The sequence below is a fragment of the Protopterus annectens genome, chromosome 9.part0 (assembly GCF_019279795.1).
Source record: "Protopterus annectens isolate FY-2018-M chromosome 9.part0, PAN1.0, whole genome shotgun sequence".
NCBI lineage: Eukaryota > Metazoa > Chordata > Ceratodontiformes > Protopteridae > Protopterus > Protopterus annectens.
Window position 1 is genome coordinate 654,914,652 of NC_056743.1, and position 13,095 is coordinate 654,927,746.

At 43.2% G+C, this 13,095-nt stretch overlaps 1 protein-coding gene across 1 annotated transcript in view; it reads left to right on the forward strand.

The window, feature by feature from the left end:
• The window catches only part of LOC122811409 (sperm acrosome membrane-associated protein 4-like), a 35,107-nt gene that overhangs the window by 21,402 nt on the left and 610 nt on the right, over positions 1-13,095 (forward strand). The gene's annotated exons all lie outside the window — the stretch shown is intronic.

A 13,095-nucleotide genomic window follows, 5' to 3' on the forward strand; every position in this document is an offset into this window, starting at 1 on the left:
TGTTGACCAAACCTAATACCCAAAAATCTACACTTGTAGAATACCAGTACTGTGGCATACCAGCACCACGTAAACTGTTTTACAAGAGTTTCCTAATCTAGGAGATTAAGCATTATGGCATATTAACTAGTACAAAGTTAACCTTTTCCTGGTTAGGGGTTGCCACAGTGGAACTCCAGTCCGCTAATGATTGACAGTAGATTTTTGTGCAGAGTTGCCAGCTCTGATGCACAACCTTCAGCGAATGTGCACCCATTCATGCATGTCTCCATGCAGAAGACACTCTGAGAATCGAACCAGACAGCGTCTTACTGTGAGGCAACAATGGTACCGCAGCACCACCACTGCAGTATATATTAACTAGTACAAAGTATTTCCTCCTAATTTAAATGGTGGTAACAATACAACGAAAAAAAAACTTGTCCTGAAGGAACCGGCACACAGCGGAAGCAATAATATGTCCTTTTAATAAATGAGCTGTGACTTTTATTAAAGGACGTATTGTCTGCTGGTTCCTTCAGGACAAGTGGTTTTATTTCCTCCAATTACGAAATCTGATCACATTGCAGTTCCTGATATCTGGAGCAATTTTAGCCATGCTGCATGTAACTCTGTATAAGTGGGGTAGGAGCTTAGCACTGGTTGGTGCAGAAAAAAACAAAAAGGCCATGCAGTTTAGTCTCAAAGCAGCAAATGTTGGATGTGCTGGGTGAGGTGATAAATGAGGCATATGGCAAAGTTGGTGATGACTGTAATGGCAGTTGTGCTGCAGGCTGTAGTTGTAACACTTTCATGACTGCATACTTGTATCAAACAAGTACTAGGGGAAGAGTCAGGCAAGGTCTGTCCCATTTTAAGTAGTGTTGGTATGCAGTCATGTTGGCAGATGCAATGCATTAAAGGGTATCCCCTAATCAGCACTGCAGACACTTCTACATGTAGGTTAACTTTGGTTTGGGAGTTTCAGTAATCCCAGAGTAGAGTATGGGGAATTCCCTGGCAAGGTTCATGTAAGCAGTGTGGACTGGATTACCTTTATTGGCTCTAACATTCAAAGAAAGTGTGCATGGTCTGCCATTTACAAAGCTGAACTGGTGGCTCTCCAGGGATAGGACACCAGTACCACTACATTTCCAGTCTTGCTTAACAGGCTAGTCTCAAGCCTTTCAACCTGGTCAGTAGGGATGTACCTTTTTGAGCACCAACAGCCACATCCTCCATATCTTGGTGACCAAGTTATACTTGGGGTAAACGGGTGGTCCCAGGGGTCCTACTAGGTAGGACTTAAGCTGCCTGGCATTCATATAGGGGTTGTTAGGACCCACGTTTGCTTTTTTGAAAGTGTTGTAGACCTTTTTCAGAGGGAGGAAAATGAGGCCAGTGAATAGGGTGAAGCTAGAGAATTTATGCATAATGTTTGCTTTGGTATCAGTAGTACAAAGTTCCATAAAGAATTAAATTTACTTTAGAGCATATGCAAATGGACAAATTTGACTTATTCAGGTGTGCTTTCTTCATAGCAAGTCAACAGCCCCTTTGCTTTCTTCATAGTAAGTAATCAGCCACTGAAGGGGCTATCTGTAAAACTGTACCAGAAAAAAATCTCTGCATCAGGGATGACATTTTCAGGATAACTGGGAGCCCTGCAGGTAGAAATGAAGGCAGCTGTAGACTAATGTTGGTGGCTTTTCTGATAGTTGGCAGTAATTTAGTGGCCTACCCATGTTTGTGGCATGGGCCATAACGCCCTTCTAGCCTGCTAATAAGCAATCCTTCCCAAAGCAAGTGCACAAATTGTTAAAGCACAAAGTACCTCAATGCATGAGTTACAATTAGAGCCAATTGGCAAATCTCTCATTCCTATACAACCTTGGCCTGAAGGGCTTTACCTTAAGGTAAAAGTACAGGGTTTGATTTGGAACTCTGATTAATGGCTAGGCTTCTGATAGTAGTGTACTAGTCCTAGTACCTGTGAACGTTGGACACTACACCTTGATGCCAAACAATCCCAGTTAGTTCACATCCATGGATGCCCTTGGGTATATTTCTGCTGTATGCCAGGCTCCATGTCCCATACGCTATGCCTGATGTAACGAGGTGATATTTCAGATTGCCTAAAACTTAAAATCTCTTCATTGGCTGATATGATCAGAGACTAGCTGAATCTACCCATATACCCAGATCCTTAATACAGCACACATTGAAACTGTATTCACTCTTTGCTCTCTCTCAAATCTCCTGGGGTAGTTTTGATCAGCTTACTCTGCAACCAAATGAGTTTCCTGTGTATAGAAGATGTATTCAGTCTGCCCGTTTTCAAGCTGTAGAGAACACCCTCTGATGGAAGAGACCTCCCATACAAGTATGGGCTTAGGATAGACCCATTAAGGTCTGTTAAATGCAGTTCTCATCAGCATTTTGCACTCCAGTTTTGAGCCAGGTTTGTCTTTCTCCCTTTATTTACTGCAGTTTAGATTTCTTCTTTTCACTTATGCCTTATCTGTTGGAAAGATGCCATGTTCTTTAGTCCATTCCATGTAGTCTGGTGTCCTGTTATATAGTATAAAAGTGCACTGAGCCCCAAGCATAATTGTCCCTTTTGGAAGAATTTTCAGGCATGATTTACACCTGCTCACTACTTTTATGGCCACATTTTCAGGCTTAATGTACTATAAAGGGCATCTGTTCATATTGTCCTGCTTGAAAAGTAATTCAGCCACTCTGGTCAAACTCAAACCAGCAGTGGATGGTTAGAGTACTTGTAAGTTCATCTAGTGCTCTCATCCCAAGGATGAGCTATTATGTTTTAATCAGTGGCTGTCTATATACACTGTGCTTTGGGTCAGAGATGGATTTATGCAGAAGTATGCAAGAAATTTGCAGCTTTACTGTAAACTTGGTGGTTTAATGCTTAGATCAGTAAGTGGTAATTGAAACCAATGTCTACCATACAGTAGGTGTTATTGCACTTGCTAGCTTATAAACTTAAAGCTTCTTTCTTTGAAGTAGCAGTATTGGGTTGTATTTTGAAAGTCATCTAATCAACTTTTGTAATGAACTGGTGGTCTCGAGGGCCAGGAGTCTTGTATGGAAGCTCCACCACATGAGTTTGGTTTTAAATTAAATAAGTGAATAGGTATGGATGACAGAATGCATGACCCGAATATGAAATTCAGAGTAATTTCCAGTACAAGGCTTGCCAAGGAGCAAAACCATTGGAGTGACTCTTAATGGCGGTTATAATGGACCACAAAGTAGGCCCTCAAGGAGCAGTTATAGCCAAATGGGGCATCCCTTTACTCAAAAGAGGACAAAATCCATAAAGTTCAGCTATGTTAGGAACATTATTAGCAAAAAATACGAAAGCACTAAAATCAACTAAGGCCAATTTTCACTGAACCCACAGACAAAGGACAAATATATGACAGGACATAAGGCCTTGAAAGCTATAGTCATCCCTAAGGAGAAAGAATGCAAATGCTACAAAATAGTCCAAAAATCATACAAAAAAAACAAACATGCTGGCACAGGGCCAGTGCAAAAGCATCACCCTCTCTCTAAACTTATAAGAGATCCCCCCTTGTGGAAGCCTAAGCCTCCCTCGTGGATCTCCAGCTCTCAGCAGTCTGGTGCTGCTCAGTGAATCTAAAATCATAAACCCAAAAACCCGGCATGCGGCGACACTGGTCCCCCCCACACAAGGTGCTGAGTTTCTGCCAAGCCATAGAATTATATGCCATAAGGCTTCTGTCCAATGGAAGCATGCCCAAGGATACCATGCCCAACCAGTGCATCACTAAAGATAGGCGGGGACACCTGAACATTGGACCCGACCCAGTTTAAAAATCATGACTAGTACAGTGCTAGAAGCTAAACAAACCTATGCTATGCAACTACATGGGATCATATAAAGGACTTATAGGACATTAGACCACCCAGTTTGGCTTTGCCTGGACCTTTTATCTAGTTTGAACTTCAGATACTGTAAAACTTGCTCAAAAAGGAGCCATTGCCATTGAGCAGGGAAAGGCATCTTCACTGTTGACCCTGCAAAGAAGCAAGAAGCCAATTCCCACTCGGCACTTGGTGTTGTAGAACCAAACTCGGTGTAAACTGATGTCACAAGATGGGAGTAAAAGGCCCCTAGGCTTTCCCCAGATTTGTTAGGAAGTGCAGGCCAACATGGGAGGACTTTGGCTGACAAAGTTTGCAGGCGACTGCAAGGGCTCGTCCCATGATGGACATCACAGGGCTCGGTCCTTGACAACTCATTAGGACTCCAACTGAAGAAGGTTGCAGACGCCTGCATGATGGGAAGTAGTAAAGAAAAAGGTAGAGCTGGATATCCTTCCATGGCCTGAAGAAAGGACTCCTGATGTGTATCAGCTCAGAAGGGACTCAAGAGAACAAGTGAATCATGGTGATGTCAGAAGAACTCCTTCAAGAAAACCCACCTATAATATTGACCTTTCACACTCGCTACTGGTGAAGAGTAATTTCCAAGGTACCACAAGTGGTTCTACAAGAGAAATTACTCCTACACCTTAGGGAGGTATCGTGACCATATTCATCTAGTGGGGTCATTGTGGCCTGTGTTCCTCACACCATCAGAGAGACAGACGAGCATAATGCCCCATTCGGATAAATTCGGGATGTATCTCACAGCAATGCTAGAATTGGGCTCACCCCTCAGCTCACCCAATGGCCTGAGGAGAGGGCTATGTCAACAGCCAGAAAAAAGACAAGCTCTATTCATTCTATTAATCTACCGAAACCTCTCACTCTGCCTGACATAGCACCATACATCCAACCAGAATTACGGACATGCTCCAGATTGCTCCAATCCAAATCTATGCTGGACTCATGACCTGATCCAATAAAATCCCACAGATATCTGAGAGCCAGATACTTAGGGATAGCGCTGATACTGGACTCCTATGCCGTGGAATGTAATGCTCTCATGTGAGGTGAGCACCTCGCTGACTCTGTTCACAAACGCCGAGGGCCTGTCATGAGAGATGAGGGGTTGGCGTAGAATCATCTCTGTGTCACTGGAGACATCGGCACTGCTGGGCAAATAGCACCTTTTACAACATGAACACATGAGGAACATCAATTAGATGTGATGGAAAGATCTAAAAGGCAGACCTCTGACCTGCAGGGAGCAGTTGCCAGTGTATTGGCACTTTATGAATTCTAAAAAATCTCTGGCTACACTGGTGGTGACGGTTGATATAAGGAATATAGGCTAAATGGCCAACTATCCTAGGTATTTTAAGACATTCTCATGCTTTTGAAGGGATCACAGATGGATTCTGTAGTGTGATAACAAGTGTTAGGACTTCAGTTCCAAATGAGTATCTTGTGGGAACTTCCCATGAGGCATTGGCTAGGTATGGATAACCCCCAAGTTGTATTTGAAACCTATGATTGGTGTTGAACCCTGGAGGGAGTTGATGCCATTACACTGGTCCATGTTGCTTTAATCAACTAATGCCTTATAGTAGGAAAGGCTTCAAGTTCAGTTGGTATTGTGCTTTCAGCAGTATCTTACTGTTGTAGATAAACCGCACAGCACTAAATCAAGAGGTGACAACAGCTGACACTATGTAGGAAGTGGAGTTTGGAGGAAAAGTATGACCCAGCAGTACCACCTTGTGTACTTAGAATTTGTTATGCTGGGATGAAATCCTGAGCAGTCTGCCTAAAGAATGCACTGAGGGTAGTAAGATTTTAAATGGTAAGAGTGCAGGCAATTTCTGGGAAAGCTAGAGGGTCTGACCATAATGGTCATGTATATGTGCATTGTAGCCCCTAGAATTGTATAGCAATTTTTAATTGCCAGTTAAAGGCAGTTTATTTTAACTTGGATTTTTTGGCAAAAATGGAATGTAGTTAAAGCCTAGGGCTTCAGTGTCCTGAGTAATGTGAGTAGAGAGGGCAGCAAGTGTTCCCTACCCAAAATAGTTAAGGTTAGTAGTCTCATCTCTGGAAGGACCCAAGAGACAAAGTAATCTCATCCATATCAAAAGTATATGGTCATCCTGTCCCCTCATGTGGCTATTAAGCTGCCAAGAAGTTGCCAGTGGACAAACTTTGTCCAGTCTGTGTGAACTTGGGGTACAGGTTTGCAGTAAAAGTGAGCATGGTTGTAGGTGTGCATATTTATTTGGCTGCGTGGATGAGTGAGGAAAGTAGTGGTCTATTTTTGGTAACATAATGGCATGGTGTTACTGATTTTAAATGATGTGGAGAAGCTGTCTGTACATTTAACCTGCAGGAGTTAAATAGGAGTAGCGTATGTAAACAGGCAGTTTGGTAGGAGGTTAAGGCATGCTGAAATTACATGTTGTGTTGAAGGTTGACGAGGAATGGATGACAGGGAGAGTACCTAGGTAAGGTTCTGGAGGTGCCCATATTCCAAACTAGGGATGGAGAGATCATTGGAAGGTGGAAAAAGTTGATTTGGTACAAACAGTGGTCTGGAGTACTATGTATCACTAACTCCACAGGATGGGGTGTATGTGGAAAAGGGGTGTAGGAGTGTGTAGTGTTTAGAATTCTATGTATCAATGGTTCAGGGAAGAAAACCAGCAAGGAACATCTCAAGCCCTTCATAGGAGACTGCTTGCAGCAAATCACCATTCTGTATTTTCCAACAGTGGACAGTAAACTGCCATTTAGTGCCATAAGAATAAATGGTGACTCTTGCTGCAGGGTTGCCACCTTTTAGATTTGCTGGATTCTGGTCTTGCTGTAAGAACATGCCTTGTTTGAATCTCAAACCACAGAATATGCATTTATTGAATCCTATTTAACAGAAATTAGTTTTGGGGGCAAACCCCAGTCTTTCTATTGTGATTCAGTGTTTCTATTGTGATTCAGTGTTTCACCTATCTTTGATCAATGAAATGCATCGTAACCATATGATTCTAGACAAGTTTGTCTAGTGAATCATGGAACTGGTGTTTAACCTGGATTCTGGCAATGGGGTGAGTCCACATTGTCTTGCTCTTCCTGGTTACTGAGCGCACACTTGCATTTGTCGACTTGCATGGCTTCTTATGGCATCCAGATCTTTTTTGGGTTTGGTTTCTAAGTGAATTAGGGCAAGGAATAATTGACATGGCTTCTTATGGCATCCAGATCTTTTTTGGGGTTTGGTTTCTAAGTGAATTAGGGCAAGGAATAATTGACATGTTAATGTAGGATGTCCTGTCACTTTTGCCATTTTCATATACATGCTCATTTTCTTAACTGAGATCCCTTCCCTACATGCTGTAGAGGGATATGATGTGAGATGCTGCTGTGGTTGGAGACTGGAAGAGTCAAGTGTCTGCAATGTACTGGATATATTGCGAGCTTTAACTGGCAGCTATGACCATCTATGTGCTTTTTCTGTATGCTTCAAAAATAAGTGGCTTTCAAACTGATGTTCTAAAATAGTTTGTAACCTTGGATATTGAGAACTCTATTTGCACTACCTATCTTGGATATTCAGTGTATGTACTGGTAATTAGAAAAAATATGAATGTTTTGTGTATCTAAGCACCCAGACATGTTTTGTCAAACTTAATCTGGTTTAAGTGTTCAATAAGTTTAGGTTGTATAGTTAAGGTGTGGCAAGTTATGAAGTTTAACGAAAGTATAGCTCTGGTTTGTGTTCGTAGTATTTATGGAAAGACTGAATGGCACTCTATTGCTGGAAAAGAGACCAACTGTACAGTAGATTTTTCAGAAAAAAATGCTGTGGAATACGCTTAGCGGCCTGCTCTGACACCCTTGGCATTCCACACCACAAGTACTAATGAGTTGAAGTTCCCTGGATTGGTTGAGTTTACCACAATCATCTGAGTTCAGGCAGTGAGACTGTGCCTATATATAAAGGCAGTGCCATAACCAAAGCAGATGTCCTTGCATTCACTGTTGCAGTGTTAACTATATGGGATTCCCTGGTGCAGAAGCCTGACCAGCAAACCGCCAAAAGACTTCTGAATTTTAAAAGGCATGTGAAACATCACTCCTGGTGTAACATACAGCATAAAAGGTGATCAGACTTAACCCAAACAGAACTTTTTTGCCGCTAGTCTGAACGTGTATTTTTTTTACACTGGTGTTTACCTGTGTCCACTTTCTGCCAGTTGAACGCATTTATGCTGTAGTGACTTCCTATGCCTGTTTGCTATTTTTGCAAGTCAAGTACCCCCATTGGGGATTTTTTGCTTGGGTACTTCTCATGACCATATGTCTTGTCCTGTTTGCCAGGCATTTGTTCCGGAAACCGTAAGACTTCATTTCCTAAGATTCAGCATCTTTAGCTTCTCAGTAGAAATGCAAGGGAAGGAATCTCCTGCCCTGAGGGTAAGGGAAGGTAAAAGTTATGACCAAAATCTTCCACTGTCCAGCCTCTGCCAGTTGTCTCTCCAGAGGTTGTTTGCACCTGGAGGCTCACCAGGCTGCACTGGATTTCTCTGCTGTGACTTGAGTCCAGTGAGGATCCGGCTGGCAGCATGTCTGAAGAAGCTGTAGAGATGTCCCTCTTGGATGTTCAGAGGGAACCATCATTGCTGCATTTTTTTATTTAGGGGATTAGGATTTCCTCAGTCATGAGTTAAGTTCCTGCTGTGGGTTCTAACTGTCGTCCTGCAGCTGAGGCTTCTCGGGACATTCCCTTAAAACAAAATTCCTCCTTGGGGATCCACAAAGGGAGTGGCAGGCTTTTACTTGGGGTGGGGGGGATTTTCTGCTTTAATGTCCTTGCCTCCTTATGGGGTTTTAGTTCCTGCTCTTCCTTGGTCCTCTACTCTTAAGGCCTAGAGGCCAGGATTCTGCTGAAGAATCCTTTAACTTCACTTGCATTCCTCCTCTGCTGACCCACAGTTCAAAGGAGGAATCTTAGTCTGTCTAGGATGCTCCCAAGAAGACTGAGGCTTTGTAGGGGTTCCTAAGGATTGTTTATATAAATGTCTTGCTGCTGAACCCTTGGTACTTTGCAAAAGTTATTGCCTTTTTTACAAGAACAGCAGAACTCTGGACGGGCTGGGCAAAAAGATTTACACTTGTTACCCTGGCTTTTAGGTTAACAATCGGACCCATATTTCTAGGTGAGTCTGCTAGACGTGATTGAAATTTAAAAAAAGTAGAGACCATATATTTTTGGGGGGGCTTGGCTTCATGTTCTAGCAGGGGGGCAAGCCCCCTGCACCCCCATATATTTTGGGGGGCTTGGCTTCATGTTCTAGCAGGGGGGCAAGCCCCCCTGCACCCCCCCACATCCCCTGCAATTTAAATATACCAACTCAGATTGCCCTACAGTGTTGAAGATGGGGAATCTTCCCATTCCATACTATACAGAGATGCCCATTCTGCATGGTCACAATTTCAAGCCTATCATATGGTCTCTGCCATATTTCTTTAATTTTGATGTAGGGGGACCCGTCTAGGTATGTATTGGCTCTTTCAAGCCTGTCAACTTATATTTCTGAGGATAAAACTGTCCTTTTTTGGCTAGGGATTTCTTTATTTTTTCACTGTTAAATTTGGTTCAGTTATGGGGAGTTATCCTTGGCTTAGTCTTCAACCTGTACCTAATAGAACTTTATGGATGCTTCTCTGGATTCCAAATGGGGAAGCTGCTGCTGGTTAAGGCCTTCAGGGTAAGGCTTTACAGGAGCTTATACATGTTTCTCCTGTATCTAAAATTTGAGAGAACTACCCTGCTAAGCCTGTATTTGTTCATAGGCAGTCCTGTCCTACTAAAGGTAAGTGGCAAATAAGGCTACTCCATTTTTGGTACCTCACTCAAGATTCTCCTGTCAGTCATTCGTCAAGGGTACTTCATGATGTGGAAATCTAGTCTCCTTATGATCCTCTGCCTCCTTGGGAACATCTTCCTTTTTACCAGAGGTTTGTATAGACGTATGTTTCAAGAGGTGCTTGTGTTCCAAAGGGGGCATGTCTGGCTCGCTGTCTGGCATTCTTATCTCCATATTTAGAGACATCCTCTTCAGACATCAGGGAGTCAATATTTGTGCCTTATTTGGATGACCTGGACCCTCTTTCAAAATCCTTTTTGCTGCATCCTGTAAGAGCCTGAGGCGCACTAAATTCAGTCTTCTGCTGTCTTCTCAGGATCCTGTTTCCTGGGTTGCAGGAATAAGTGCCAATGTTTGCATCCCTGCCCCCTCAAGGCCTTAAGTCTCCTTCCTCTGGCTTCCATTACTGCTATGGAGTTTTGAGAGTTCTAGTTTTCATGGCATCCACCATTCTAATGCTTCCTTTGGCCAAACTCAGACGAGAGTTTTGGTGGCTTTGGCTTCAACATGCTGTTCCTCTTCCTTGTCTCTGGGAACTTCTCTGGATTCAGCAGTTTTCTGAATCCAGGGATACCTTTTATCCCCCTCTTCCTCAGGAATTGGGTAATCCCTCAGACATGGGGATGGGGGGCAACTTTAGGGAGCCAAAAGGTACAGAAGTGTGGCCACCTCATCAGCAGGAGCAGCACATCATTGATGCTGAGAGCTCTTCTGCTGTATCTTCTCTCCTCCAGGACCTCTGAAGGTGTTCAGATAAATATAAACTAGCAGGGAGGGACGTGATATGGTCTTGCCGGACGGCATTTCTGATGTGGGATCTTGCTGTCGTGACTTCAGGCAGTTTCTCATAGTCAGAACAACATTTGACTGACTCTTGAGCAAGTTCTCCATCCCATGGATGTATGCTGCATAGGGATGTTTCTGGACATTATCAACCAGTGGGCTACTCAAATTTGCATCCCTCTGAACAGACAACCTCCCTGTTTTGTGACCGTCCCAGGTCCTCTGGTGTGGAAGGTGGATGGCCTCCCCTTCTCTTGGAAGGGGTTATTTTATGCATTCTCTCCCCTTCTCATTCCAAAAGTCCTGTACAGAGTTCGACAGGTTGCTACCAACTGTTGGTGACTCACTTTTGACTGGTTCCCTCTTGCATCTAGCCAAGGGCAGTCTCATGTTGCCTCACAGGGTGGATCTAGTAGTAGCACAATATCTTTTCCATCCCCACATGTCAATGCTTCAGCTGACACTGGGTGACAGGATTTTGATTTCCTCACTCCTTTTCTGAGGACCTATATTGCAGCTAGGAAATACTAATCAATGTTTTTTTTGTCTCTTGCTAACATGGACCCACTTGCTGTGGAAGCTCCTTTGGTTCTCATTTGAGTTAAATGTTGGTTTGGCCTAGGTTTTCTCATGCTAGATTGGTGAAACCTCCCAGGAAGCCTGTTCCTCCTCCCCGAGATCTGTTTTAAGTTGACTCGCACTCCTTTTTGAGCCTGCTGCTTCAGCTTCCTTGGCTTGTCAAGGGGACAGTGTCCTTGCATGCACTTTCATGCCTAAGGTGGTCAATGAGCTCTCACCTGTATTTATCTGCCTACTTTTTCTCTCCATTAACTTGACATTGAGTGGTTGCTGAATACTTTGGACATGCATAGACAACTTTTTTGAGTTATTTGGATATGACCAAGGGTATTAAATCTTTGGGGCTTGCTCTATCAAGCAGACCAGTTTCTTGGATTTTGAAGGCTATTTCCTTTTGGCCTTTTCAATTAAGGCTTATTCTAGTGCTGTGGCAAAGACTTGGGTACTACTGTTTTTGAAGCAAGCTACCTGGACTTTGTGCATACCTTTACCAAGCAGTACAGATTGGATGGTACATCTAGAACTCTAGGGCTGGTTTTGCTAGTTCAGTTCATGATTTTAGGGGACTATTCTGTCCCTCTCCCATGTTTCCTCTAGCTTTGGCACACTCCCATAATAGCTAGGAATGCTGCAGTGGCAGTGAATGCAAGGACACAGTACAGTTGTATAAAATCTTAACTGTAGATGTCCTTGCCTTTACTGCTGCAGTATTCAATCCCTCCCTGTAGTTCTTTGCCTTTCTGGATGTACACACTACCTCTTGGGTTCATTGGGCTGGAGTTCCTCCTGGGGCACTTTTTGTTTTGGGTATGGCTGAACATCTCCTTTAGCTCCTTAGTTACACAGTGAGCATATGCAGACTGGCTGAATGTTGGGCTTCCTTTGCAGGGAATCCCATCAAGTTAGGAATACTGGAGCTGTGAAGGCAAGGACCTCTACTGTTATGGTAAAGATTTACAACTTACCTTCCTCTTGTATCCATATTCAGTAAGCATGAAAGCACAAACATCCTGCTCTGTACACTTTTACTTGCTGTGGTGCTAACAAATGCCTAAAGACAAAACCTTTGTAAAATATCTTTGAACATCCTGCTGTTGCTTATACAAGGCAGACTGCTACAACTCTACTAAAACCTGTTTCTGGGCTAGTTAATCCTAGCACTCCAGTTTATACATACCGGAGGAAGAAGCTAGAGTACTTGCCCTACATCACTCAACCATTTAGCATAGCATTAATACATTATCCTACAGTACTCCCTCCCCCAGTTGAAATTGATCCCTGCTGACTTTTTTCTGGATCCACATGCCCATGATATCAAGTTATGTATAATGGGGCTGAACATAAAGGAGATGCATTCAAAAACTGTGTCTGGTATTGCTCACAGCAGCGTATTGTCACTGAAGCATAGTGCTAGCTTGTAAAACTTCCAAAGTGAGTGCCCCCCCAAATTTCAAAATCTTATCTCCGGGAATAGTGTGTGGGGTAGGGTATTTGGCAGCGGAGTGCTTGAACAATTCTCTCACTGCATTCCTGTAAGCCTTCCAGTTTTCACCACCAGCCTCCTATTCTGTATGCAGTCTTGTCTATCCATGTAGTACCTCGCTATACATTTCCACTGCTGGATTAGTGTTACTACTTTTATTTGCTTTTGCATTAGGTGGTGTCATTTTTATTTCAAACTTGTTCCCATGGAAATGTACAGCTTCTGTCAACATATGGTGGTTGTGCTCAAACCCTTCCTGCATTGTACTGGTTTTGTAGTTGCTGCACATGGTGTAGCCTAGCTTCCCAGGAATCTAGTGCATCCAGCAGAGGTGGATGATTTGTGTGAAGATCTGACAGTCTGGTATAAATGTTGATGGTAGGAGACTGGTATCAAATAAGGAGATAAAGTACCATGATACCCCATGAGGAAGTG